General features: G+C 39.4%; 1 long non-coding RNA gene across 1 annotated transcript in view; it reads left to right on the forward strand.

Annotated features, from left to right (window-relative positions):
* LOC133766649 (uncharacterized) overlaps positions 1-18,105 on the forward strand; it is a 347,434-nt gene that overhangs the window by 259,427 nt on the left and 69,902 nt on the right. The window contains exon 3 of the long non-coding RNA XR_009866734.1: positions 15,491-15,657. This is a non-coding gene — a long non-coding RNA (uncharacterized LOC133766649). The remainder of the gene's footprint in view (positions 1-15,490; positions 15,658-18,105) is intronic.

Consider the following 18,105-nt stretch of genomic DNA (forward strand, 5'->3'; position numbering starts at 1 on the left):
ACACAAAGAGTTTATGCAGCCCTCAATGTGTTCTGAGTTTTGCTAAAGTTACTGAGTTTGGCTGCGCTTTACATATGTAAAATTGCAGTGCTCTTTGTTTTGCTTGGTGAGTGAAGGGAGAGGCCTCTGTTCCCCCCCCCACAATGTCTCGGGTTTCTGAGGTTTTTGTCTTACCCTCCTCCGTTGGTTCCCGCGCTGGCAAGATTCTGTGGCTCTGGCTCGTCTCCCGCCGCTCGGCTCGTCTCGGTTGGTTTTCCACGCGGTGGGCTCCCTGTAAGTCCTCTGTGTCACATCCACTAGATCCGGAAGCGTTTTCTCTGCAGTTTTTTTCTTGAGTCTTTTCCTGAGGCTACAGTAATTCCACTTTTATGAAACTTTATTTTCCCAAACTCAGGCGCACGTCCTCACTATCAGCCATCTTGGCTCCGCCCTACAACTGATTCTTAATCCAGAAACATCTTGTGGTGCTTCCAACACTGCTCAACTCTTTGACTAATAACTTTCCAGGCTGGAATTCCCCTTCTTGTGGAAGATTTTATTTTATTCATAAATGGATCATGTGGTGTTTCTGAAAGAAGTGGCTTTCAATAGTTCAACAAGCAGCAGGTGTGTATGTAACAGCCTTCTTGCCCAGGTTGTTAGAGTGACTAATTATGGCTATTTTTTGGTCTTCTTACAGTGTCTTTTGACAGCTGGCTTCGAAGTAGTCCTATACAGGTGAAATCAAGGCATTTAGGTGTTATATTCTGTGATGAATTTAGCCAGGATTTGTTTTTTGTTCCTCTCTTTATTGCCAAGAATTCAGACCTCACAAATGATTAGGACTGCAACATTTTTCTTCTTATTTTTAATCAGATGTCTTAGTGTGCTTTCTTGAAATTCAGACTGGCCTAATTCACGGAACTGTGTGGAATGTTTCTCATGCATACATGAACCGCTTTGGAACTGCGACTTCTTCAGAAGTACAAGCATTTGTTGAGTTCTGGCATTCAGCAATGCCATAACCCATAGTGTTGTATATACCTTTTATTGGATTTGATGGATACTCTGCTTATCTTCATAAAGATTTAACCTTGGTATATGATGACATGAAGTTTGACCAACTCAGAAACTTCCTGTATTTTAGGGTTGTTAGTCCATGACTTAGCAGTGAATTTTATATATTCCTGTCTAGTCTTATTTGTAATTGAAACTTCTGAAAATGCATATTGGGTTTTATCTACATATGTAGCAATCCTTTCATTTATTGAGAATGCTAAAAATATGGTGCTTTCTATAAGTTAGAAATTGTTCTTTATACTATACACGTATGGGTAGTATAATATGAGTGTGTAGTAAATCAAGTATATCTACTTTATATATATATACATATATATATATATATATATATATATAAAACCTCATTCAATCTCTAAAATCATATGAAGTAGATATTATTAATTTTCTTGTTTTATAGATGAGAAAACTAAGGCACAGTTTCAATTAAGTTTCCCAAAGTTATATAGGTAGTTTCAGATCCAATGTTCAATCCTAAAAGAATTGGCTTGGAGTATATTCATAGCTGCTACCATTCATGTTCATTTGCATATTTTTTTAAAGATTTTATTTATTTATTTGAGAGGTAGAGTTACAATGAGAGGAGAGACAGAGAGAAAGGTCTTCCTTCTGTTGGTTCACTCCCCAAATGGCCATAACAGCTGGAGCTGCACCGATCTGAAGCCAGGAGCCAAGAGCTTCTTCCAGATCTTCCACCTTCCAAGCGTTTGGGCCATCTTCTGCTGCTTTTCCAGGCCATAGCAGAGAGCTGGATTGGAAGAGGAGCAGCCGGGACCAGAACTGGCGCCATATGGGATGCTGGAACCACAGGCAAAAGATTAACCCACTGTGCCCAGCACTGGCCCCCATTTGCATGTTTTTGAATGCATCTTGTGTACGTAGTTTTAGTATAAGACATATAATGGACACATTGCACTATTTGTGTTGTAGAAACAACTAACACTGAAAATGATGACTACTTTTCCCAATCACTATTACTTCAGGGTGTTTTAACCCGCTTGCTCCTTGATCTTTCTGCCTTTGTACTTCTAGCCAACCAAAATTTTCACATCTACTGTAAATTTTTTTTTGAAGATAAAAGAAGTAATGAGTGAAGGGGGAAAAGAAGTGCTTTGGACTGAATTGCATTCCCCCATTGCATGTGATAGAGCTCTAACTCCCAGTATGATAGTATTAGTACAAGGAGCCATTGGGAGGTCTTCAGAGTTAGAGGAAGTGATGAGAATGGGAGCCCATGATGCGGTTAGAGAGGGGGAGCTCCCTCTGTGTACCAGGTGAGGACACAGTGAGAACAGACTGCCAGCTGGGGAGAGAGCCTTCACCAGGAATCTAATTTGTTGGCATTTTGATATTGGACTTCTAGCCTTCAGAAAAAGTCTATTATTTAAGGCCCCCAGTCTATGGTGTTTTATTCTAGTATACCATGGTGACTAAAATAAGAACAATGAGGAATGGCAGAGTTTCCACTGTATTCTGATCTTAACCAGGTCTCAAACCTATAGTTTCTCTTTGTTTTTTTTTTCTTTGCAGACTACATAATAAGTATGATTATATCTTCAATGTCTTATATATACTAGTTATACATACAGAATTTTATAAATATATACTTAGTTATTCATGCATCTATCAATATCATCAATATTATCTACGTATCTTGAGTTTTTTTGCTATATTTTCCAGTTTCATAAGTTATTACATACTTTATTTTTAAATTTATATTTATAAATAAAAGCATTTAAAAATCTTATCACCACTATTTTTGTGCATTTAAGGTCACTTCCCAGAATGTTTTGTCATCAAATGATATTCTTTCATTTCTTAATGTACACATTATTTGCTGTATTAGATCTTGTGATCAGGTATAACACAACTGGGTTGTGATAAATACTTCTTGATGAACTGGGATGAGTTGTAATAAGTTGCTACCCATCTATTTAAAAGATCTTCTAAGACCTCATAACTAGAGTTAGAGAAATATATTTTCACTGAGGTTGGCATTCATGTGATCAAAGAAAGTGTTTAGATTTTTTTTCCATATGGACCTATTTATCCAGCACTGAGTAGTAGACTGAATTTTTTTTTTCTAAATACTTCAGTAAATGCCAAATAAATAACTCATGTAAACATCATGAACATCTGAAGGAATCACAGCCACTTTTTGGTCAAAATAAAAGATTGCCAACTTCTAGAATTGACTAGAAACATCAGTTTCTTGAATTATTATTTTGGAAAAACGCATTACAGAGCATAAAATAAACAGAGAAAGAAAGGTGTCTGGGACTGAGCCTCATGTTGAGAATGAACTGGACTTGTGAATACAGCCTATTAATACTTAACATTTTGTTTAAAAATTTGTTTTCTTTTTCTTTTTTTTTTTTTTGACAAGCAGAGTGGATAGTGAGAGAGAGACAGAGAGAAAGGTCTTCCTTTGCCGTTGGTTCACCCTCCAATGGCTGCTATGGCCGGTGCACTGCGCTGATCCGAAGGCAGGAGCCAGGTGCTTCTCCTGCTCTCCCATGGGGTGCAGGGCCCAAGCACTTGGGCCATCCTCCACTGCACTCCCGGGCCATAGCAGAGAGCTGGCATGGAAGAGGGGCAACCAGGACAGAATCCGGCGCCCCAAGCGGGACTAGAACCCGGTGTGCTGGCACCGCAGGCGGAGGATTAGCCTGTTGAGCCACGGCGCCGGCCAATATTTTGTTTAAAAATTTTACTGTGGTGCCTATATCACCTAGGAAAAAAGATCAAATTACATGACCTAAAGAGCAGTACAGCTTATGAGTTGTGCGCTGCATGTTTTTCTATAGTGAAACATTTCTAATGTGCTGAGCCACACAGGTTCAAATATGCTGACCAGAATCAATATTACTCTTAATAGGACTCGAATGATTTTTTATCATATTTGAAAGATTCAGAAAGATGTGGTATAATGCCATAAAGTAATGTGTGTGTGTGTGCGTGCGTGTTCATATGTTTGTATATTTGAGTAGTTTATGTATACGAATGGACAGTTTATGTAGAGAAACATATGGGACATAACAAAGCAGCTTTATAAATAGAAAGCGATAGTTGGAAAGATAGAGATTGATGTTATTAAAAATGTCCCTTCTAATCTTTCAATATAATACATTAATGCTATGTATAAACATATTAAGGAAACATTGAAAAGATAATTTTTCTTAAAAAATTAAGTTAAATTCTAAATGGCTTTAATGCAAGGGAGTGAAAATGGAATTTGGAGTTGCATAGCAGTGGGAATTAAAACCATTTTTCTCTTCTACTAACTGTGGGCCATTTATCTGCCATCCTCTGTGTTTTCCCTGATTCTCTTCCTGAGGGCTGTTGTTGTACATTGCCCTTCACTCACAGAGGTGGTTTTGTTTATTTCCCATTTTTTATCTTTTATATGCAGTTCTCCACATAATCATGAAAATCTGCCTGTAAGCCTCAAAGCATTTAGACATGCTTTGAATTAAGGATCCAAAACATAGTAATAATCTATTCTCAGAAGTTCTTAATACACTGTGCACCAGGAGGATCCTATTTTGTTACTGACAGCATGCTGGTTTTGTTTTCCAAGTGTTTTGAACTCAAAGGAATAAAACGTTAACTTCTTAAATAAAAGTGGCCATCAACTGCTGTTCTCATTTGAATGTACTTTGTCTTAATCTAACAGACTTTATTGTGATGGGTTTAGAATATTTTTTATTTAATGATGTTTTAATGCAGAATATTCAGGACACAGATGTTGTATCTGTAGAGTAAGGCAAAATAAAGGACTACCAATCTATCTCTTGGTGAGGTGTGTTAGTTTGATCATTCAGAGAAGACAGAGCAATCAACTTTTTGAGTGAATCTGCCAATCTCCATTTTAAACTCTTTGTTGCTGCTGATCACCACCAAAATGGCTGTGGGAAGGCTCACTGGACAGCGTCTCCTCAGCACTGCTCTTCTCTTGCTGGTTATGTGTGCACCCTTCATGACGACTTCATGGCTGTGGCAAGGCAGTCTTTTTGCTCAAGACTCTTAAAAATTTATGCTAAGTTTCTACAAACTTTTAAGAGACAGAGATAGACAGATACAGAGACAGAGCTCCCATCTGCTGGTTCATTTCTGAAAAGCCTGGACTGGACTGGGCTGAAGCTGGATCTGGGAAGGCAATCCTAGTCTCCTAAGTGGGTGGCAGGGATCTGGTTACTTTGGTTATCAGTTTTGCCTCCCTTGGTCTGCACCGGCAGGAAGCTGAGTCAGGAACCATAGCTGAGAACGAAATACAGGCGCCCCAATATGGGATGCAGAAATCTTAATTGCTAAGCTACATGTCCAGTCCCAGAGTCACTTCCTTCCTTAGAGCTGAGTCTCATGGAAGTTGTAATACCTTGTTCATCCCTGGTGTCAGGGAATTGTCTGAAGCTGCTTATCCTTCTACTTTGCGAAGTCTTTTCTTTCTAGACAGTGTTCTGTTAGATGATGCTTGGACACCTGGTGGTCTTTCATTCCCTATTTATTAGGGCTGAATTGATTTGGGTGTGTTTCAAGAGAGCAGAAGGCACAGCTCTTGAGTTCCTAATAATCATCTTTCCCATTGCTTGCTTTTCAGTGGGATTCTTTACAATGAACCCCCTGGCAGCTTTGAACACCAGCTCTACAATGGTGACTTCCAGGCCTTACTCCTGTGCTCTCACCCATTTTTCCACATGCTTCCTCCACAAGAGTTACCATGCACATCTCACTCTCAAAACATTAAAAGAGAAAATCATCTCTACTATGACCTCTACCAAACCTGCCCTTTTTTTTCCTATTTCCTAGTCACCTTTTTACTAAGCTTGCAAAGAGTGGGTGGGAGTCATGCTATTTTTTTTCTTCTCTAGCCTTCTCCCTCCCTCAGTTTAATGGCATGTGGACATTTATCTGTGTCAGCTTAACTTCACATAGGTCCTCTGTCATTTGTCACTCAACTATTACAATGATTTCACATTTGGTCTCCTTGCCTTTGACTTCACTTTCCTACAATCCGTACCCTATTCTTTTTTAAAGAAATAGGAATTAGGTATAACTTGCACTCAGATTACTCTTTCCAAAATTATTATCCTAAAAAAATAAGAATATTGTGATGCTCTGGCTTAAGTTGACATAATGCATTCCATTGACTGCAGTTTTCTATTCTGTTAAATGACATAAAAATAGAAACTTCCCTACATTTTGGTTATGGGTATTAGATTAGATAAAAGGTGCAGTACTTGTCAAATAATAAAAGTATATGATTGCTAGTATGGCAAAACTCCAAATCCCCTTGTTGCACACACTGTGGAGGGAGTTGCTTCACCCCTGGGTCTTTTTCCCATGTTACTTTGGTATCTGCAACACTCATTCCCCTAATGCATCTACATGGCTGAGTTTTAATATAATTCCTCTCTGAAATGTCTCCTGGCAAAACTTCCCTCATTCCTGAATATGAACTCCCTGAGGAGCAACAGGATTTCTTGCACATTTCTGAAATAAAATGTGCAAAGCATCCACTACTAAGCCTGGTACAAGAAACAAACTTCTCTCATTGATGAATTAACATCTCTCTTGCTGTCCTCTCGCTCTCTCCCTCTTTCCTACTCCATCTATCTCCACCTCTATTTCTGTTTCTATCTCTGTATCCATACCTAACAATACCTAAATATATACTTAATCCTCCACACCCTTAGTAGAATGACATATCTAAAATGTACTTATTGTGCAACATCCCTACTCAGAAACTCTCAAGGACCTCTTCAAAGTCTTGATGATAAAATTCAGAGCCCTTGGTGTGTTTGGAGGGCCTGTGTAATCTGATTCTTGCTCACCTGTCTACTCACTTCTCTAGAAGGGCTTTGCCCAGATTTTACAAACCTCTGGAAGCTCCCTGGATGTGCCTCTCTACACCTGTGTACCTGCCATTCTCAACTATCTTTTCACATTTTTTCTTATTCTAGACACAGTACAAGCATCGGCTCTGAGAAAGAGACTGTAAGCTCTTAATCTCTAATACTAATGTCATCCTTGTCCCTGCTGGATGAGATAATGATCACTATAATCCCCAGCATGTGGTTGTGGAAACTGAGGCATTTGAAGGCAGCATATATGCCTGCTGAAGTTCAATATTTAGACTTCATGTAGCTCAAGTATTTCCTGGATAAATGAAAACTGTAAGCCAGATTTGTTGTCTGAGAGCAACTCCACTCACAACTTTATAGAAAGTCAATGAGCATTGCTACTGCGTAAACCTGTCAGCTGCTTTGCCAGAATGTGTCATTCTACTGTCTTGCTTCTCTCTGCCATGTTGTGGATCCAGACGTGACCTACTAACAAGGATGAGGTCAGGTTTGGCTCTGAAATTTCTGATCACAAGGGCTGGGTGCTTCTTGTTGTGGAGTGCTGCTTCCTGTTATCTCTTAGAGATTATTAGCATGATTAATCCATGTGATGACAGTTGAACACCAAGAAAAAAAAATGCAGGTCCCAGCAGGTGAGCATGAAACGTGTTGCAGAGACTCTTGTTAGAAGAAGTGAATTCTGAACTGAAAGATGTTTGTATACTTTATTAGTATAAAGTATAAAGTTGTGCTTTGTCAGCTATTTGTGAGTTGGTATCATCATCAATACAACAGATCTAATTTCTTTTGCGGTAGCAGCACCCAGTTTTGTGGGAAAGATTCAAAGAGATGCACTAAGAAACTTGTCCTGGGGTTTGTGATGCCAGCAAGGGTGGGAAGAGGCATCTCTGGGTCAATTCATTATCACTTAATGTTCTAAAACCAGTTCACTGGATGACTCGACTTTCAAGTGAACAAATCCTCAAATTTATAGAAAGTTCATTTTTAATAGCTTTATCAAGATTGAGACCAACTTTAAAACAGAGTTTCAAGGGCTTTAATAAGAGTGTTCAATTTACTAAATGTGAAATATCCTTCTATATATTCTTGGCAAATCAGTAAATTGGTAAATTCAGCAAATTAGTCCTACTGCTGAGAAAACACTTCTAAAACCAGCATGTTTGTGAATTTAAGATTCAGGAGGATACAAAACATGCGTATCTTGTTTAATGTTGTTTTGTTAATGCTCAGCAGCATGCCTAGGACATAATTAATTGAATAAATCTTCATTGAATAAATTAATGAATGTGTCTGTGTATGAGATTATGAAGGACTTGTTCAGAAATAGACTTTAAAGTGAGTGTTGATCATGCCAATATTCAGGCCTTTGGAAACTTTGGCTATTATTATTTTATTATATTGTTTTTACATTTGAGAATCTAAGAAAACATAGATGTTTCTAAGTTTAAGTAGCAGGTTATTTTAATAGGTGTTTCAATTCAGTGCTAGTATTTATCTAGAAAACCAGTTGTAATTATACTGAAATTAAAGAAAAATCACAACTTTAGGATACATATTTAATCTATTTACTCAGCCATCATAATGATTTAATCAGTAGGTGGTTGGAAATTAGGAAGGCAAAACAAATTTCATTAATGGGCTCCATAATTTATCTCATTTTCATAGAAGGATTGAATTGTTGCCCAGACTTCTTAAAACCATCACATTCAAACAATGTGATTGCGAGTGATGACACAATTAGCTTCATTACCAAGTTACACTGTGAGCTTCTGATCTGGTGCTGTATTTTGCATAAAAGAGGGTTATTTCTACTTAAAGGAAGTAGTTGAATGATGTCATGCTATGTTGACTTACTTTATGTGGGTTCTAATTGGATTAGCCTTGAAACATGAGAATATCCTTTCCTATTTTCTAACCTCTAGTGAAGTCAGATGTACTTCGTCAAATGGCCTAGTTTAGACAATAAGATAGTTTATCATGACAACCAAGAATAGATGCTTGGCTGTCTGTTTGTACAGAGAGGTCTTAATACTTAATCAGAACTCTGTCTCCAGTGTATACCTTCCTGATTTTGATGCATCATGAACAATAATGTATTTCTTTGAGGATAAAGATAAGCAAATGTTTGTGAAAAAATATCTTTTGGAGTATGACTAAGGAGTATAATGATGAAAAATAGAAGCTATAAAGTTGAGAACTACTGAGAAAAGCATATACATATTCATTACCATATATGCTATATTTCTTATACATATTCATCTGTTCTGATATTCTGCATCAATTTAAAATGTGAATCTCCTTTTGAATTTTTCATTGAAAAAGATTTTGCTCCTGGATATAAATAGCAGTTAATAAGAAAATCCATGGACATTATGCCAACTATATAAGTTTAAACATTTTATTTATTTATTTTTAAAAATTATTTGTGTGGCTGGCATCATGGCATAGCGGGGAAAGTCACTGCATGAGATGCTGGCATCCCATATAGGTGTTGGTCCGTGTCCCAGCTGCTCCACTTCTGGTCCAGCTCTCTGCTAATGCCTGGGAAGAGCAGCAGAAGACGGCCCAGGTGTTTGGGCCCCTGCTACCCTAGTGTGAGACCCTGAAGAATCTCCTGGCTCCTGGCTTCGGCATGGCCCAGCGCTGGCTTTTGTGACCATCTGGGGATAGAACCAGTGGATGGAAGATCTCTCTGTCTCTCCCTCTGTCTCTGTAACTCTGACTTTTATAAATAAATAGATCTTAAAAAATTTGTTTGAAGGCAGAGAGACAGGCACACACACACACAGAGACAGAGACAGAGACAGATAGCTAGAAAGAGCTCCTATTTGCTAGTTTTCTTCCCAAATGCCCACAGTGTCTAGAGCCGCACCAAGCTGAAATGAGAGATGGGAACTAATCCAGGTCTCCCATGTGGGTGGCAGGAACCCAACTATTTATGCCGTTATCTGCTGCTTCCCAGAGTCTGCACCGGCAGAATGTGAGAGACAGGAGCCAGTCTGGAAGAGAACCCAGGTACTCTGTTGTCAAATGCTGGCATATTAAGTGCTAGGTTAAATGTTTGCCCTTAGACATTGTATTTTTAGCACAAATTTACCACTTATTTATTTTTGTATGTATTATTTACATATAAGTATTATATTATGAAAATAGACATAAATATGTATATTAAACATGTAGCATATAATAGCTATATGAACTTTTTGAAGATTCCTCATATAATTAATACATATTATGTATTACATATAATATATGTGCACATATGGTATAGCTAAATATATATAAAATTGTTATACATAAAATTTAGTTTTCTAGCCGGCGCCACGGCTCACTAGGCTAATCCTCCGCCTAGTGGCGCCGGCACACCGGGTTCTAGTCCCGGTCGAGGCACCGATCCTGTCCCGGTTGCCCCTCTTCCAGTCCAGCTCTCTGCTGTGGCCAGGGAGTGCAGTAGAGGATGGCCCAAGTGCTTGGGCCCTGCACCCCATGGGAGACCAGGATAAGCACCTGGCTCCTGCCATCGGAACAGCGCGGTGGGCCGGTCGCAGCGCGCCAACCGCGGTGGCCATTGGAGGGTGAACCAACGGCAAAAGGAAGACCTTTCTCTCTGTCTCTCTCTCTCACTGTCCACTCTGCCTGTCAAAAAAAATTAGTTTTCTGTTGTAGTTTCATAAATAAACCACTTCATTCGATAATGAAATGAGTCATACAGTCACATGGTGGCGAGGGCAGTGAGTCCAGAACCCCTGTATTCTTTTTTTAAGATTTATTTATTTATTTGAAAGTCAGAGTTATAGAGAGAGAGAAGAGATCCTCTACCTCCTGGTTTATTTTTCCCAAATGCTTACAAAGGCCAGGGCTGGGATGATCCAAAGCCAAGAGCCAGGAGCTTTGTCTGGTTCTCCCACATGGGTGGCAGGGACCTAAGCACTTGGGTCATATTCTGTTGCTTTCCCAGGCCATTATCAAAGAATTGGATCAGAAATGGAGCAGCCAGGACATGAACTAGCACCCAGATGGGATGCTGGTACTGCAGATGATGGCTTTATCCACTATGCCACAGCACTGACCCATGATAAATGCTGATCATTTCTATGAATCAGAGTATAGCTAACATTTTCTGAAGTAACCCTCTGGACTAATTTCTGTCTCCTTCTCTCACCCAAGTACAAAATAGAAAGTCCTATTTTTGAGGCACTGATCATTTTGTGTTGTATACTAAGGGCTGAAAGGCATGTTTGTATCTCTCAATTCTCAGCTTAGTCCTTTCTTTGAATTATGCTTTTGAAAAATTACTTTTGAAAAGTTCTCCAAAGAAACCCTGATGATCCTGTTGGCCTCTGGATGTTTGTACCTTTTGATCTTCAAAGTGTGGAACGGTGGTAAAGGGCAACTCTCTGACGTTAGATGCCCAAGTTCATATTCTGCACTCATGAGCTCAGTGGCCATGGGAAAGCTAATGATTTTTGTGGCTCAGCTCCCAGCTTGTGACATAGGGATTGCTTCTTGTTTCCAAAAGTTTAGAGCACAGGAATATAAGTACAGGCTTGGCAAGTGCCAGCTACTACAACTGCATCATTGTCGTCGTCGTCATCATCGTCATCATCATCATCAACTGGCATAATAATTTTGCCAAATTCCCATGCTAGAATTGGTTTTACTTCTGCAAGGCTTTCTCTGTAGTAATACTTGTCAGTCCTAATTGTAAAAAGGAATCACTTGGGGAAATTTTGAAACGCACCAAGGTCTGGATCTCACCCCCATAACAACTAAAGCTGATCCGCATGAGAGGAGACCTGGACATTGGTTTCAGGTGTGCACTTTACGTGCGTAGGAAACACTGTCTCACAAACCCTCGCATTTTTAGCCTCTATGGTCTTCATTTCCTTTTCCCTTCAATGATAACTTCCATCGCCAACCTCCAAGATTATTACCTAATTCTAAAGTCTTAAAGAGTTCAAGATATCTTTGCTTGACACTATATCTGCTTTTCTAACATGTATTCTTAAAATGCCAGAAAAATTTAAATTCATCTCAGACCCACCTGGGGCCCAATTAACTCTTCTTTCATTTGGGAAATTAATGTTTCATAAACTAAAATCCGTCATACCAGCTTCCAAGTTCATTTTTTTTTCTGTTCCTTCCTCTTGGTCCATAGCATTGTAGCATTTCAGCACTGTGTCATCCCAACCTATTTACTTCCATGCTCCATCATTTCTACAATTTAGAAAATCACTAATTTATGTCCTCCAATAACCAAGTGGATGCCCTGGAAGCCAGATTTTCTAGTCTGATTTTCTAGTGCCTGTTAATGATGGATGCCTTTCTTACACTCAATCAATCATCGCACTTAGAATATACCACAACTCCTCCTCTTCCTAATAAGAAAATGATAAAAGCAATAATAATCATAGTCAAAATTTGAGAGCTTACTTAGAAGCCAAGCAGCATTTTACTGCATATTCCATGTGTTCCCTATTTTTTATTATAGAACTGTGAGATACAAAGAAGTAAACCAAGGCACAGGAAGAGCGTCCTCGTCACCAAGTCCATTGATACCATCCCCGTACATGTTTCCTCACCCATGGCCATTGTCTCCTTGTTCTCTGTTTTATTAGCTGGGGCTTCTTTCCCTGTCCAAATTGTAACCTGGGTTTTGAATCTCAGGCCCACCCTCACATTGAAGCACTTTGTCGTCTTTCTCAGTTCCTTGCACCTTACTCTTTTTTTTTTTTTTAAAGATTTTTGACTGTATTAGTTTTTTTTTTAAGATTTTTTTTTAATTTATTTTACTTCAAAGTCAGAGTTACACACAGAGAGAGAAGGAGAGGCAGAGAGAGAGAGAGAGAGAGGGAGAGAGAGGTCTTCTATCCACTGGTTCACTCCCCAGATGGCCGCAAGGGCCAGAGCTGTGCCGATCCGAAGCCGGGAGCCAGGAGCTTCTTCCGGGTCTCCCATGCGGGTGCAGGGGCCCAAGGACTCGGGCCATCTTCTACTGCTATCCCAGGCCATAGCAGAGAGCTGGATCGGAAGAGGAGCAGCCGGGACTAGAGCCGGTGCCCATATTGGCGCTTCATTGGTTTCTGGGCTTTCTCTTCTCAGGAACTTCCAACATGCAGTCTTTTCCTCCAGTGCTGCTGTTCCCTAAATACCTGCTGGTTCTCCCTTCTTTAACTGTGTGTGCTCCCTGAGAAACTCCATCTACTGATGATGTCTAAGTCAACATTTTTACCTCGCATTAATTTTCTTACTCTAACTTAATATTGATGGAAAGCTGACAGTTACTGAGTCTGGACTAACAGTCCCAGCACTGGGAACTTTTAAAAATGAGATCTAATCCCTATTTTGTAACTGAACCACGAAGAAGATTATTAACTTACCCAGGGTCACTGAGCTCTTGAGTGGAGAACATGAACTTGGCATCTGATGTCAGAACAGTTGCCCTTAACCGCTGTGCCACACTTTGAAGATAAAAAGGTACAAGCATCCGGCCCAGAGAATCTACAGGGTTTCTTTGGAGAAGTTTTTTTTTTTTTTTTAAAAAGGACTGAGCTATGAGTTGAGAGCCACAAATATGCCTCTCAGCCTGCAGTGTACAATACAGTGATTAGCACCCGATTTCCTCATATGTACAATAGTACTGGGATGTAGGATCATGAAAGGATCTTTAACTTCCATAATTAGCTGGCACAAGGGCAGACTGAAAAAAAGTAGTCTGAGGCAGTGGGGAGGTTGCCAGGGAATTGAGAGATGTTCATTTCTTTAAAATCCACATAGCTGTTTCTCACTACTCTGGGTGCCTGTGGTCTGACTCAGACCTGATACACGTTTAAGACAACAAAACTGATCTTGCCGTTAGGAAAGATGCACATCCATAAATACACCAGGTATTTACACAAACACTATTTCTTACTTAACACCTATAATTGTAGTGAAAAAGAGTTTAACCTGTTATTTTTTTCTTTTGTTTTAGTGGTCACTTAAAATTCATTTAAAATTGTTCAGATAGTATTCATTGAACATTTGCTCTGGCAGCACATTATAGAATATGCTGAAGGTACAGGAATCATTCATAAGAGCCCTGTCCTCCAAGGATTTAGAGGTTAGTGGGGGAAACAGGCAAGCAAACCGAAAGTTACATAAATTACAATAAGTGTGATAAATTCCATTTTAGAGGTATTCTCAGGGAACACAGGAAATGAGCATTTAGCTCAACACACAGGAAACAGGGAAATCTTGGATGAGGCAACATGTGAACTGTCTCAAAGATAAATAGATGTAATCAGGAACAACAGAATGAAAATAGATTATAGTTAAGTGCATTGGTACACAGAGTGACATTTAGCTGGGATATAATGTGTGTGTAATGGTGTGGAGAGAAACTGGTCTAGAAACAGGTCTAAGCAAAGGTGCTCACATACTAACCAGATGTGCCTCAACTGCGTTAAGGCAAAGGGATAGACAGAATGTAGACACTTTACAGGGCTTAATTACCCATTCTTATTGAAAATAAAATTGAAGATACAAGGAGATGAGAAATTTAGGTATTTGCGGGGCTGGTTTTGTGGCACAGCTCATCATATGTAAGTACCAGTTCAAGTACTGGTTGCTGCATTTCCAATCTAGCTCTCTGCTACTGTGCCTGGGAAAGCAGTAGAAAATGGCCCAGGTGCTTGTGCCCCTGCCACCCACATGGGAAATCTGGAGGAAGCTCCCGGCCCCTAACTTTGGTCTGGCCCATCACTGGCCGTTGCAGCCATTTGGGGAATGGACTAGAAGATGTAAGTCTTCCCTCTCTCTCTTAATTCTGCCTTTAAATATATAAAAATAAATAACTCTTATTTAATGCTATAACTAGTACGCCAACAGTATTTTTTTTTTTTCACTTTGTGTTGCTATATGGGGGCAAACTGTTGAAATCGTTACCTAATATATACTAAACTGATCTTTTGTATATAAAGAGAATTGAAAATGAATCATGATGTGATAGGAAGGGGAGAAGGAGCGGGAGGGGGGAGGGTTGTGGGTGGGAGGAAAGTTTTGGGAGGGGGAAGCCATTGTAACCCATAAGCTGTACTTTGGAAATTTATATTCATTAAATAAAAGTTTAATTAAAAAAAAAGAACAGTGGAAATACTGCACAGAAAATAAATAAATAAATAAGTAGATAAATCTTTTTAAAAAAAAGTTTAGGTATTTGCATCCTACATGAGAAAGTAGACCCTCACCAGCCACTGAATTTGCTGACACCTTGATCTTGGACTTCTCAGTCTACAGAACTGTGAGAAACAAATTTATACTGTTTATAAGCTACTCAGTTTCTGGTATTTTGTTATAGTAGCCTGAACAGATGAAGACAGACACAAAATTGGAAAAAGAAAAGTGTGTAATGAAAATTGTAGAGGTTCTGTCCTGAGTGATGCTCCTAAGTTCTTTCTATGCTATTTTGCCCAATTATCTTTGCAGATACATTACCTCCCAAGAAAGAATCAATAGGTATTGCATTGTGTTCCAGTTTCTTTTCATATGATGTTTTGTTTTTCATGAGAATCATTTATTCTACTCCACAGATACAAAAAAAAAAAATGCCAGGAGGCATTCATGGGCCTATGTCAGCATTTACAGTTGCACTAGAGCTGTGTTCACTGCATAGAAGCCTGGGGAAGATTCCTGGACACGTGGAGTGGCCATGAAGTGGAAGGAAGAGTGTTCCCATTTGTTCATCTCAACCGTCCAGGTGAGGAACTGAAGTTCAGGGACTTTAGAGATAATTGAGTAAACTAGTGTCTGTTGCAGGATTTGATCCTGATTTCTGGGTTTCCAAGCATTCATTCTTTCCTACACCTTCCTTTTATCAATACATCTCAATGTTTTGTAATGACACAGACAGAAGTAGAAATAACAGCACAAAAGATTTATATCTGGTGGCATCAAAAATCCATCAGAATGAACAATAATTATCATATCAGTTTGTTACGAGAGCTGCACCATAGGCTTGTGGAGTTGGACATTCAGGGTTATGAAGGCAATAGAGATAGTTCTAGACAAGAACCATGACAATCTCTGTAGCAACCAGTCTCAGTTGAGTGTCCAGCAGTACTCACGAGAGGATGGGTGGATAGTAGCCACACAGTACATTTTTTAAATTGAGTTCTTTCTGAGTATTTGCCTGCCTAATTTAATGGCTATTAAACTGGTTATACTCTTTCTATAGTTCTTAGTTCTTCTAAATAATTATATCTTTGGATTTATAAATACTTAAACCATAAGAATTAGCTGTTAAAAGGGGAGGCAAGCAAAATATCTCTAACTAGCCCGGAGCACTGAGGAGTAGATGAGGGGCAAGGTTTCAGAACCAAGTGTTCCCTCATGACCTCATCTTAACCGCATTCTACATTATTTTAAAAATAATTGGGATCATTGTTTTCTGTTCATCTCAACTATCAAAATGGTGTAGAGCTTTAAATATACTGTTTGTGCATGTCTATGGCAAATTCAAATATGCATTTTAGTCTTAATTTTTTGATGCTGCTGCGGTTTGGATATTAGAATAGGTGTCCTCTAAAAGCCCACATGCTAAAGGTTTGCTAATGAGTGTTAACAGTAATGGTACTAAGATGGTGAAAACTTAACCCAGTTATGGTGTTTGTTTGTAGGGCCTTTGGGAAGTTATATGACTGGATTAGGTTTTTGGGGTACATCCTCCATGATCCAATCATGGTGGTTTTATAAGGACAGACAGTTGCATGTTGCCTCTTGCCAGGTGAGGCTCTGCATCAGCCCTGGAGTTGCCAGCCAGAACACAATCACCTAATGGTGACTCACTGGGGCTGCCTGATGGCCTATGATGAACTTCCAAAATTGTGAGCCAAAACAAACCTTCTTCCTTTAAGGTATTGCAGGGACTAGTGCTGTGGCATAGTGGGTTAACTGCCACCTGCAATGCAGGCATCCCATGTGGGTGCCAGTGAAAGTCCTGGCTGCCCCACTTCCAATTCAGTTCCCTGCTAATGTGCCTGGGAAAGCAGCAGAAGATGGCTTAAGCACTTGGACCCTTGCACTCACTTGGGAGACCCAGAAGAAGTTTCAGGTTCCCGGCATCACATCAGCCCAACTCTGGCCATTGCAGCCATTTGGGGAGTGAACCAGCATATGAAAGATATCTCTCTCTCTCTCTCTCTTTCTCTCATCTCTGTAACTCTGCCTTTCATGTAAATAAATGTTTTTTAAAAAGATTTGGGAAAATAATAGCTACCATAATCCTGCAAATGATTACAAAGGTAGATATATCCTAATACTGCTTATTGTTTCATATGCAAATTTTATGGTGAAATGGTTGCATTCTGTGTTATGAGACTGTGAACTCTTTGAGGACTACAAACTTATCAAGTTCTCTCAAAGTGTTGACAGGCCCTCAGCGATCCTCTGTTGAATTAACATTGTAGCAAGTAGGGAGATAAAATGTGCTTGCTTATGTTGTTGACATGTTGACATCGTCTCTCCAAAAGTGGAATTGTAATGAGCTGTTGCATATATTGGCTGGGGTTGATAGAATGTATTATGTCTGTCTATTTCCCCTGGGCTGGGTGCCCTCCATTTCCAGAGCTGGTCCAGCTTACTCTTTTCTAGTAAGTCTTACCTCTAGTTTCAGAATCAATCTCTAGCCATTAGGTCAGCATTCAGATCAAAATCGCTTTGCCACTTTTCCTCCTCTGATCTTGTCCTGCAGCTCTAAGTTATTTCTTTCTTAATTCAGTCAATACATCTTAGTTAAGAGTTTACTGTGTGACATTTTCTGGCAAGATGCTAGAGATAGAAGACAGGCAGATATAAACATGCAGAAAATGTAGCACAACTCGGGGAGGATTCAGATCTGTTGAGCAGGGTGAGACATTGAAAGTCTAGCAATAAGGTTGATGAGTGTTTGAAAAGTAGATATGTAGGATCCTCAAATAGTAATGTATAATAGGAACTCACTTTCCCTGATATGTCAGAGAAGCAATCCCCAAGAAATGACATTCAAGAAGTCTGAATGATGAGTAGGATATAGCCGAGTAAAGATTAAGAGTAAGGGTTCTTTAGCTAGAATGGTGCGTGGAAGGACCCTGATATCTGAGGAAGGAAACAAGAACAGCTGGATGAGAGGACTGAGACAAAGGGGTCATTGGAATGAAGCTGCGATAAC

This window comes from Lepus europaeus, chromosome 9 (genome assembly GCF_033115175.1).
Source record: "Lepus europaeus isolate LE1 chromosome 9, mLepTim1.pri, whole genome shotgun sequence".
NCBI lineage: Eukaryota > Metazoa > Chordata > Mammalia > Lagomorpha > Leporidae > Lepus > Lepus europaeus.